This window comes from Theropithecus gelada, chromosome 10, assembly GCF_003255815.1.
Source record: "Theropithecus gelada isolate Dixy chromosome 10, Tgel_1.0, whole genome shotgun sequence".
In the NCBI taxonomy this organism is placed as follows: Eukaryota; Metazoa; Chordata; class Mammalia; order Primates; family Cercopithecidae; genus Theropithecus; species Theropithecus gelada.
This window is the reverse complement of record NC_037678.1, coordinates 93,111,083-93,123,188: the sequence shown is the minus strand read 5'-3', so window position 1 is coordinate 93,123,188 and position 12,106 is coordinate 93,111,083.

Sequence of the window (12,106 nt, the reverse complement as noted above, 5' to 3'; positions counted from 1 at the left end):
ACTAAAGCCGCTTCTTCCCTCCAGTAGGTGAGGAGGCAATAGGCACACTCAAAGAGGAGGAAATAAAGCCGGTTGTGACACCGTGAGAGCTGGTTAGCCCAACTACCCTTTCAGGGGAACGTCCACCCCACCTCTGCTGCCGAGCTTGGAAAACTGACGAGGAGTCGCAGTCCGGGACAAAACTCCGCCCCTGCCCCCGTGAAGGCAGCCCTTGGCTGGGGGCGACTGTAGAGGAGTGAGTCTGGGGATTGCGCACGATGAGAGGGGGTGGGTTCTCTGGGGTAGCGGAGTCCGCGGGCCCTCGCCTCAATCCCAGCCCCTTTCCCGCAGCCAGCTGTGCGCGATCGGGACCACACAGTCCTCGCTGCAGCCTTCTGCACGATCGGGCATAGGGAAAACCTTACAGTTTGTCGCCCCCTGTCGTCCCCCGGCTGGGCATCGCAGGTTCCCGAGCGGCAGGCTAGGCTTGGGGAGAGGTGGCCCTAAGATGAGATTGCAGAAGGAAAAGAAACGTCTCTCCCACCTCCCAAGGAGGCAGCTTAGCCCTCTCCATGGCCCGGGGACAGCTACTAGTGAGCGCTGAGCGCACAGAGGTAAACAGCTCGCGGATTCTGCGTTTTTAGTTGGCTGGGTTTGGCACCGTATTTCAACTTGCTCTGGGCGGAGTGCAACAAAGTGCCGCTTCCAGGGTCGCGGGAGCCGGTTAGCTGAGGGCGCACTCAGAAACCTGGGGCAAAACTCTTCCGCCTGGGGCTGGACTCCTACCAGGGCAGAGGATGGATGTGAGGGTACCCCAGTGGCCTCGGGCCCTCGCCCAGTTTTTCCCAAGGCAGGGAAAGAAAGAGAGGTAAACTCTGTGCCAAAATCGGGAGTCAAAAAGGAGGCGCGAAGGGGTGCCTGTCCTTCTGGGGACTGTCGTTGGCGGCAAGGGGGTTACTGGTGAGTACTCCCTTGCTGCACGCCACCTGAGCCGTGAACTCAGCACCTGAAACTTCAGACTGCTAACCACCCAGGGGTTCGGTGACAGGGCTGCTCTTGGAGCTACAGTCGCCCCCACTTCAGGTCTCCTATGTCGCTTTGATTTTTGGTGGGTTTCGGGGAGTTAAAACAAGCAACAGGCCGGGATGTTCCCGGGGTCCATGCATTTCAAGGTCTCCAGGAGAAACCTTAAAAAGCTGATTTAAGTCCAACTTGGGCATACGGGTGCGCATTTCGGTTCTTGTGGGAAGTAACAGAGAACAGAAAACACAGGTGGCACTCCCCGAGGGCCCCGGCCAGGCTTGGGCCTAACAACGAACGCTGGTACCCACCAGCAGCAGCCCGCAGGGGCCGCAGGGCCGGGATCCGGGATCTTCCTCACGATGCCCTAGCCTCAGGCCTTAATAGGCCTGCTTTCCCTCCTGCATGAGTCCTGGCTCTGCTTAGGACCTGCGCTTTTACTGTGTTTTTAAGAGCACTGAGCCGTGAGTCCTGTGGTTCAAAATCAAAGTCAAATTGAGTCTCTTAATTTTCTTCTTAAATTTACTTTTGAAGAGAAAAAAAAAGCAGCTCGGGCTACAAACGCACTTTATGCATCATGTACCAAACTCCACAAGTACACATGCCCACCGTTTTGCAAAAAGATCCGCCACACCATACTTAAAAATAATATGAAGAAAATTGACGAAAAGAGAAATGAGGAGCTGCTAGCTGCAAAGAAACTATGGGAAGAAAAGCTGAGCCAGATCGGGGAGCTGCAAACCCTCGGGAAACGCGAACAGCTAACAAACCAAAAGTTGGCTTGTGCGACAAAGCAACGAAACTCCGCGGGGAGTGACTGCGGCGATGGAAGAAGCGGGGTGAGGAAGGGAGAGGAAGACTGGATTCTGAATTGGCGCCTGTGAGCGCTGCCTCGGAGCGCGAGGTCAGCGCGTCCTCCCTACGTTGTGGATCCTCAAGGACGAGGTGGGGAGCGCGTTTTGCACAGAACCTGCCTCTCCTGACTGGGACACACAGACTCTCCAGACCCCAAATGGAAGGTGTTGAGGACCCTACCAGCTGGCAATGAAACAGAACCCCTAAGAGCGAAAAATAACGTCCTTGGCTTCGCAGACCCATTCCCGCAGCTTATTTTCATTTGGCCTGCAGCTGACCAAGGCGGTCCTAAAGTTGGTTCTTTGCCTAGGTGTGCATGATGTTCACTACCCTGGAAACGTTTATTATCGAAAATGAGTCGGGTCGGCAGTGGTGGATGGAGCACCGTTTCCGCTGACACTGGCCACTACGAACGAGTAATGTCCTTGGAAAAGTATGGCGAGAGAAGCCAGGAAAAATTTTTCGTTTTCCTAAAATGAAATGAATAAACAAGAATAGGTGGACATTTTCAACGTGATTAACAAAACGCTGAAAGAGGAGTGCTCCTCAATTCTGTTCAGAGATGTAAGAAAAAAGCAAATTAGAAAATTGATTTGCTGTGAAACCTGCACTAGAAATAAATAGGGGGAAATTGAGTATTGGCAACAAAGATCTAAGATACTTTCTACCCTGCAATGCAGGGATCTGACTACTATGTTAATAACATTTATTTTGGAGTAGAAACATTTTAAACGTGGAATTTGGCTGATAAAAATAAACTACAGAGAGTTGGTGCCCTTCGTAGGCTAGAGCCTTCAGGAGGATCTGGCATTCTTGCCATTCTTGTGTGTATATCCTCACTAGCCCCAAATCGAGTTCTGCAGATTGCTATTATGTCTCTCTCTTTCCCTGGTAATGAGCATGTCAAATAAGCCTCAATTTCCTCTTATATAAAATGACTTCTACCATGCAATTAGATCTTATTTAATTTCATTTCATCAACATGAATGCCTGCAGAAATTTCCAGACACGGGTCAAAATTCCACCTTTGCCGTGAGCGCTCAAAAATGTTTAAGTGACAGTATCAAGTCTAAATGTCACTAATAAAATGGAAATTATTTGGGAAACTTGAAATGTCCATGTGTCATATCTCCTGGGTATTTGGAAAAGGGGAGATCTAAGAGTAGCCACAGGGGTACAAAGGATAGAAATGGCATTTGTGAAGGGAGCTGAGAGGGAGGTGGTGTAAATGCCTGCAGGATTGCTCGCAAAGGCAGCAGTAAGGAGGGTCTCCTGCTGTCTAGAGGATACCCCTGCAGATCTGACTAGCTCAGCTGCAATTATTGACACGTGTGAGACATCCACACTGGCCCAGCCTAATTGGAACCAGTTTGAGTTGTGTTGCCCTTGAATGCAAGGGTAATGCTTTGGAAATTCTGTTCCTACATGGTATAGAACCTGAATAATGGACAAGGAAGCTGAAGGACCCACGTGGAGCCCTTTGTCTTGATTAAAGACAACGTCAAGCCAGTCCTTGTTTGCCTGGATTTGTCTAGTTTCTTATTAAATAAGATCAGTCCTCTCCAATCTTCAGCACACACCCACACAAAAACATAATTCAAGCCCTGAAAATGAGATAGGTAGAAGGTTTGCACAAAGGAACACTAACACCTGCAGGTGTTAAAGCCAAAGTACTGCCCCCATCTTCAGTTATCCACTTCTTCCATTATTAAAATTATGATTAGAATTAGATGCTAAGGCTTTTATGTTTTATATCCAGCATACTATTTAGAAACACTGCTATTTTGGAATAAAGGCTTTGTTACAGGGTTGTGTAAACTCAGAAGTCTTGAAGTCCTCTATAATTGAATATTCTCATGAAAGTAGGTTCTCCTTCACATTCATTTAATTTCTCATATGTATGTCACTGTTATTTCTACCCACCACGGCATAAATCATTTTCCTTGTTAGAAATCAAGTGTCTTTTATGATGAGCTTTCTTTAAGGCACAAATGGATAATTTTTACTTGTGAGTAACTTTTTACTGTCTGCCTAGCCAATCACTTTTAACTAATTATTGTTCTACATATGTTTGTCTCTAATTGCTATGACATCCCAATGCTTGCTACATATACATATATACATATATACATACATACATACATACATGCATACGCACACAAAAATACACACACACACACACACGTATAATATGTCCGCAGCTTGGTGATGGTTTTAATTTTCTTCTCCCTCCCCCTTGTGTACGGGCTATGAAGTTTTATTGAAGATCCGTAATGCCTCCGGTTTTGATTTAGTGTTTTGGAGTTTGTGATCTCATTGCCTGGCATGGAAAATATTAGACAGGGTCTGTAGATTGCATGCAGGAAAAGACCCGCATCACCACCGTGGGTGAGTGCTTCTCCCCAGTCCTGCAATAAGCCAACCGAACAGCCATCTAGAGTTGATGTTCTGTCCTGTGCCGTTGAATAGACACCACTTCAACTAGTCCTGCTTTCGCAAAGAGTTCTTTAAGAAGCACTGAATCTCAACTGGTGCTGCATATTTAATTCACCAGAGGGAGACTTAGAAGGTCCTGATGCCTGGGCCCCATCCCCAGAGATTCCGGTTGAATTTTTCTGTGCTGTGGCCTGGACACTGGGATTTTTAAGAGCTGCCCAGATGATTCTAATGCGCATTAAAGTTTGAGAATCTTTTCTTTAGGAGAAACTGGGAAGAGAAGGGCTGGTGTAACATGATACTTCTTGCTTCGCAAGTGTTTTCCTGGATGCCAGAGGAAAGGCTGGCGGCTCACTGGTCTCACCTCTGGGAACACCTTACAGTGGCTCCCAAAAACTTATTTAAATCCGTGTCTAAAACAGCCTTCTGGGGCATTTTCACACTATGTCACTTTGACTTCTCCTGGAAACAGTTGAAAAGGGAGAACACTGCCTTCCCAGGCTGGGTTGGCTGCCTGAGGTTTGTCATCTTTAAAGATTCCTTTGTCTTCCTGCCCTCACACAGGTGACCCCAGCCTCCTGTTTAGGTGTAAGCGTCTGTACAGCTTCACTGTACAGTAAGCTGGAGGAGGTGGGGAGCAGCAGAGAGTCAGTGACTGACCTAGCCACTCGGGCTGGCAGATCAACTTTGGGAGAGGTGGCAATGAATCGTAAATGCTACCCAATGGGAGAATCAGAATGATTTCATTGTCCGAGGAGGTGGGAGTTGAACTCGACTCTTAGCACTGTTAAATAACACTTAAATAGCACAGTTCTCTAGATATGTAAAGTCACAGGGCAATCATAACCCTTGAGCTTCTGATGCCATCTGAGAAATACAGAATCTTCTGAAGGGCCCAGTGTAGTTTGTATCTTTATGACTAGTGGGATTGCTAACATTATTTCATTGCCATGCAGCTTAGAACGGGTGTGACTTTTGCACACTGGCTAGGGACTACTGTATTGCAGATCTAAGCGTTGCTTTTATCCAGACCCAGACTTGTGGTCCTGATAGAACACTTCACTTATCCTCTTCCAAGTCTCAGAAATCAAAGAAAAGAAAGCTCCTTTTTATTCTCACTAGCCTCACCTTGGTAATAAATGTTAAAATCTAAACTGCTTTAGTTGATTTGATTTTTATTGTTTTGTAAGCTTATCCTAAAATACAAACTGCATTTCACTTTTTAAACAAGTTCCAAAAAAATCTGGAACTAACTGCATCACTGTAGGACCTTTATGTCCTCAAAATGTACAAAAAAATACAGCATTGTAAGCAATGGTTTTTCAGATTCTTTTTCGCTACAAAATGTTGTTACTAAGTCACTATTAAGACTAAAAGAGCAAATACACAAATTCTTGAGGGGCTTTGGGTCTTGTTTATCTTTTAAAATCTTACGTGGACACCTCTTGAGAAGATCTTGAAATGCATATTTTAGAAACCTCATCAGTTTTTTTTAAAGTATCTTGTAAAATATTCTTTACATTCATCTACTTTAATAAAATTAACTGTGTGTTATACGATGATGTTAAAAATAGTTTAAAGGTACATGAAAATTAATAATAGCAACAACAGAAACCAAAATGTCCTTAAAATAATATTTAATATTTGGTATTTCTCAGCAATACTCAGAAGCTTAAGGGTTATAGGGTTACAGGAAATGCAGTAACAGATGCCGAACGAGGGTGCAGGACTGTAGATTTTATGAACGGGTATGCTGAGAAAATAAGTTTTGACAAGGTTTCTAGGCATTTCAACGTTGGCAAAGTAGATAATTGAATTAACATCCGTCAGACTGGGAAATACTCTACATTTGGAATATCGCTTTTTGACAGGCCAACAAGGCGAGAGGTTTGCTCCCCTGTAATGGGTACCCTATAACAGTACTGTCCATTTCATTTTGCATAATACCACCTCTGGCTTAGCCCAAATTCTGTGTGATTTAATCTCTGTTATGCAATTTTGTTATCCAAAATATAACCCAGTTCGTTTTGCAAAGGGCTGGTCATTTCATGTGCGGGACATGTGTTCATGTCTGTGATGTCAGCCAACTGATTTGGGCAGAGTGAATCAGGCACTTTCGTCTTACTTTCTCTTTAAACTGGGGTGTAGGTAACTGTGGAAGAGGAGCTGTGGAATTGGCTGGGGCTTGGCATTCAGGAGAACTTTAATTTGGATGAATAGCTTCAGGCAGGGTTTGATGGCATTTTGTTACAACTCAGGCTTGGGGTTCTTCTGCCATTTTAGGCTGTACTCACCTGCCCTTCATTACAGAGGGAGTGAGGATTTAATTAATGAGCCTCTGTTCTCATTGTGCCTTCAGAGCTTCTCTTTGCAGCTCTGGTATTTAGGCTGCTAGGAAGGTTGAAGAAATTTGTGACCAGACACGAGTAGAGCTACTACCCATGGCGAGTGCCTCTGCGTGTGTGTGTGTGTGTGTGTGTGTGTGTGTGTGTGTATTTCATTGTCGAGTAAGCACACAGAGGGTCTACACATTCCCTTTAAGGCTCAGTATTTGGAGGTCAAAAAATGCATATGCACCTCAAACTCAGAAAATCACCTGGTTACAGAAAAGCACAATATTGACAAGTCTAGGCATTTTTTAGCTCAAAAGTCCTCAGGCTGAAATCCACGTTCTGGATTCCACCTCCTGAGGCTTAATCTTATGGATCTCATGGACCTCAGTGTTCTCATCTATAGGATAGGGTCATGGCCAGGGCCAAATGATCTAACCACAGAAAACGCTTGATGACAGGAGGTGCTGAATCATTGGCCATTATTCTCATTATACTATTTTTCCATACTTTTTTTGAGACAAGGTCTTGCTCTGTCAGGCAGGATGAAGTGCAGTGGCACAAACACAACTCACTACAGCCTCGACCTCCTGGGATCAAGCCATCCTCCCACCTCAGCCTCCTGAGTAACTGGGACTATGGGTGCACACTACCACATCTGGCTAATTTTTTAAATTTTTTATCTCACTATGCTGCCCAGGCTGGTCTTGAACTCCTGGCCTCAAGAAATCCTCCTGTCTCAGCCTCTCAAAGTGCTGGAATTACAGGCATAAGCCACTATGCCCTACTTATTTTTCTATACTTTTAAAAAAACTAATACAGTTTAATTTGTGTCTCTTTTTTTTCTGACGAAGTTTCTCTCTTGTTGCCCAGGCTGGAGTGCAATGGCACGATCTCAGCTCATCACAACCTCCACTTCCCAGGTTCAAGTGATTCTCCTGCCTCAATCTCCCAAGTAGCTGGGATTACAGACATGCGCCACCACGCCCGGCTAATTTTGTATTTTTAATAAAGACGGGGTTTCTCTATGTTGGTCAGGCTGGTCTCAAACTCCCGACCTCAGGTGATCAGCCCACCTCGGCCTCATAAAGTGCTGGGATTACAGGCATCAGCCACCGCTCCCAGCCTTTATGTCTCTTTTATAGGACATCTGTTAAACATGCTGTGGATGATTTGCCAATGGAAATATGTATAAACCAAGCCATCTTAAATTGAGTCTCGAGAAGAAAACAGCCCTATTTTTCTGAGTTTCCATTTGCTTGCCATGTTCTTCCCTGGTTCAGAAGCACTTCACAGGGCTGGTTTCAAGACCCTGAAGTGACACTCACTAGGAAGACAGGGTCAGCAGCGTCTGTTGCCAATACAAGATGAGTGATGGAGGTAGTGAGTGACAGCTATACGCTCTCCAGTTTCAGAAAGCCGAGGAAGACGGCAATCCACAGCTGGCCCAGTATTTTCCTGCAACATGGGAGAACTATGGTTCTTCCTGAGGTCCAGTCCTCTTGAAATGCTGGGCCTTGCACTATACAGAAATCACCGGCTCGTTCTGGTTAAATCCACTGTAACATCAAGCTCTTCCTTTGTCAGAAAGAAGATATTTTACTTCTGTGTTTACTTTTATGCTTTTTTTGTCCTGAGTGTGGTTTTTCCCCTTCCTTGTTTGCCTTCTGAACATGTTCTTTCACCAGGAGCTCCCTCAGGGAATGGGCCCAGTCCCTCACAAATCAAGCCTGGGCTTGGGGTTCAGGGACTGGCTCTCTGAGCAGGCCCCTGCTTGTGACAAAGGTTCCTGACTAAGGAACAGTGAGACTCGACTCTTCCATTTATCCCAAGTTACCATTTTTCAAAAAATTCACATCTCTCTTGGGTTGCCCCCCATCTATAACTTTTCCCCATTCCCTGAAGTGCCTGATGTCTAAGATTTTAGTGAAGTGACATCTTCTATTATGAAAATGTTGTACTCTTGGGATAAGCAGACTCCTAGTTATTCGTCCTTATTAATGCAGTGGAATGCTGTAGGGAGCTCATGGCCTCTGTTCACCGTGAGCCTGGGCAGCTGTGTATTGTAGCAAACACTGCCCAGCTGCCCAGATCCCCTCACCAGCACTGGGACACTCATTCCCTCAAGGCTGGTGGCTCACAGCAGAGCCTCCTTCCCACTGCCCTAGGCTAAAGAGAACCATAAAACCCAAGCAAACACCCCCTTCCTGGGGACCACTCACTGTGGGGTACAAAAGCTTCAATGGAGGACAAGTCTGAGGACCATCCCAGCACCAGAGCTCCACGGAAGTTCAGCTTGGGACTGTTTTGCTACTGCGTCACGGTCAGACTTCTCTCCTGGTCAGCCCTGCCTCTCATCCCTCACAGGTATCAATCCCGAGAACTCTTCCCAGTACACCAGCTGCCTGCCGGGAAAGCCAGCCCATGCCATGCCAACCATGTGGGTTTGTTATGACAGTTTCCTTGCTGCAAAGATGAGGGCATGGAGATAAAATCATTGATAACCAATCACAGAGAGATAGAAGTCAGAGTGGCTCCAGCCAGCTCACAGCCTTCCTGCCCTGGCAGAAGGAATTATTCTGAGAAGGTGGGAGTTCTTGCCAAAAGGAAATGATTTAGCCTGTGGTGCCCCAAGAGCAAGGAGGGGGCAGGCGGAGCTGCAGCAGGGCCACATCAGAGTTAGATTAACATTGGGTCTCTTAGAATCTCAGCGGCAAGAGAAAGGCAATGAATATGGAGGTGGGAGGGCTCTGGGACAAATGCAGCAATTTAAGAATGTGGTCTGGCTCTGTTTCGAGCACATATAGATTTCTGAAATGGAAAAGCAACAGAACCTTCTAGGGACCCCACAAATTAGAACTTGGGAACATAAACTATGTTGGTGGGCTCATACCAGCTCTACAAAATAGCTTCATTGAGCAAATTAATCAAGTCATTTTGATCACAAGGAAAACCTACATCTACTGAGAAATAAATGATTTTCAGACCCTTTAGGAGGTGGTGTTAACATGTAATCCATTTGAGCAAATATAAAGTTCATTCTTTCTACAGTCGACATCCGCTGGTGAGGCAGGGCGAGAAGCAGTTTCTGCCTTTGAGGACTTTGTGTTCTGCTCACCTGCTTCTTAAACGTGGATGTGCCTCTCCTGTTAGTACTTAGCAGTGGGATGGAGGGAGCCTCTGCCACGGGAAAGCGCATCTGCCACGGGAAAGCACATCTTCCTGAAATCTCAACCTCACCTAATGATTTTGGAAAATAACATTATTTTGATATCAAAACAAGTGTAGACTCTTCATGGCCCAAGATAGAAATTTTTGTCCATTTGAAGGACAGAATGGAAAACATTAAAAAATGCTGCCCTGGTTATCTAGAATCCAGGTTGAGGTCCCTTTCTGGAGTTGCAGGGCATTTGCCTCTGGGAACCAGGAGGGGGTGCTGTGGCAGAATAGTTTGAGCCCCACTGTAAGCAGAGGGAACCCAAGGTAAACACACAGTTCTGAGACTGAGGAGGCCATGGGCCGCCAAAAAACACGGGGCATTTCAGGATGGAATTGGCATCTCAGATGGACCTTGACAAATGGGTGGATTTTGACAGGCGGAAGTCCAGAGGCCAAAGGAAGGACAGGAAACATCTCCCTGGGAAAGCAAAAGTGGTGGCAGAGGTAAAGTCACAGGAAAGCAGGCTTGAGACAGTTTGGCTCAGGAAAGGAGCTGGGCAGTGTGGGATGTGGTGGCGCAGAGAGCAGGAAAGAGGGTTAAGGTTGAGTACTCGTGAGCCCAAAAGGCAGGTTAGAGTGCGGTTACTGAATTGAGGGGGGTGTCCTCCGAGGGGAGAGGCCCAAGGAGAACATTGACTTCAGCCTGAAGAGGCTTCCTGACTCACCCACTTGCATCCTGTGACCCAGGCAAGTCATCTAACCTCCGAACATCAGTTTTTCCATCTGGAAAATGAAGTCACAACAGAACCCATTTTGTGAGGATGGCCAACCATTAAATGAGATGAAAAAGATAAGGTGTTTGGCCGCATGTTCTCACTCATAAGTGGGAACTGAACAGTGAGAACACTTGGACACAGCATGGGGAACATCACACATCGGGGCCTGTCATGGGGTGGGGGGAGGGGGAGGGATAGCATTAGGAGATACACCTAATGTAAATGACGAGTTAATGTGTGCAGTACACCAACATGGCACATGTATACATATGTAACAAACCTGCATGTTGTGCACATGTACCCTAGAACATAAAGTGTAATAAAAAAATTTTTTAAAAAAGATACAGTGTTTGGTACAATGTTAGCTACATAGCAAGTGCTCAATAAATGATTATTATAATAATATTATATAGCTATAATAGATGACAATTTTCATATAATACATAATTGTTATCATGGTTTTCAAGACTAACCATGAGAGTACTGAGAAATCAAGAGAAAGCCAGATGAGCTGTGAGTTCAGAATGCCAAGAGAGGAAAGATGCTCGGACAGGCGTCCTTGCTTGGCTAACGGTGAGACGATCTTAACTATTCACTAAGGCAGAATTTCTGCAAGCCGTAGCCTGCTGGCATCCTAGATATTCCTCCTTGGAAAGCAGCAAAGCCTCATTTTTAAAATCTCTTCTGAGTTGAGTTGCACTTTCACAATGTTCTTCCTCTCTGTACTCCCATCCTGAAGCACTCAGTCTTGGAAGCAACCCCTGGAAATCAAAGCAGCCCTCGGAGGATGGCCTGAAGGGGCCAGACCGCAGAGGGAAGCAAAGGCAGGAGTCAGGGAGCCCAGTCAAGGGCCCCCGTGGGCTTCAGTAGGGGAGGACTCTGGGCAGAATCACCTCTGTTTGCTTCCTTTAACTTTGACTTTCAGACACCAACTTCTCCGCCATTGTCTGTCTTCTAGGTCTCTGCCCAGCTGCTAGTAACTGGGGGTTCCCCAAAGCCAAGGGCTGGGCCCAGCCTTCAGGCTTCTTATGTGACTGTAGGGTCAGCACTGCAGTTCAAGGAACGCCATCTTCAGCCTGCTGTGGGACCGTGACCCTGCTTCCCACGGACCCCTGGCCTACCCTCCTGTCTTCTCTCACTTTCAAGCTCCATGGAAACGACAGAGTGCTGTTTCCTCACTCTCCTCACCGCTGGCTCAGCCAGCCTCTCTTGCTGGGGTCTTCCATTGCCGCTGGCTGTATCAGAACGTGCTCCAGCCTTCTCTGGAGTGGTCTTTGCATCATGCCTTGCCCTCCATCCCTTCTGCCTTCCTGCTGTCGAGGCTCTAATCTCCCCCAAGATCGCCCAAATCTTGTGATTTTTTTCTCTTCCTTCACTCATGACTCCTTTCAGCCCCTGCACCCTAAAATGTAACTATTCTCAATCTCTTTAGTTTTACTTTTTCCTCTCTGGAGGACCTCTGCTGCATCCACTGCTTCAAGCCATGCTCGCAGGAATTCCAACATCACAGCCCCCTCCCCAGCTGCCACCTCTTCCCAGAGCACTGATTCT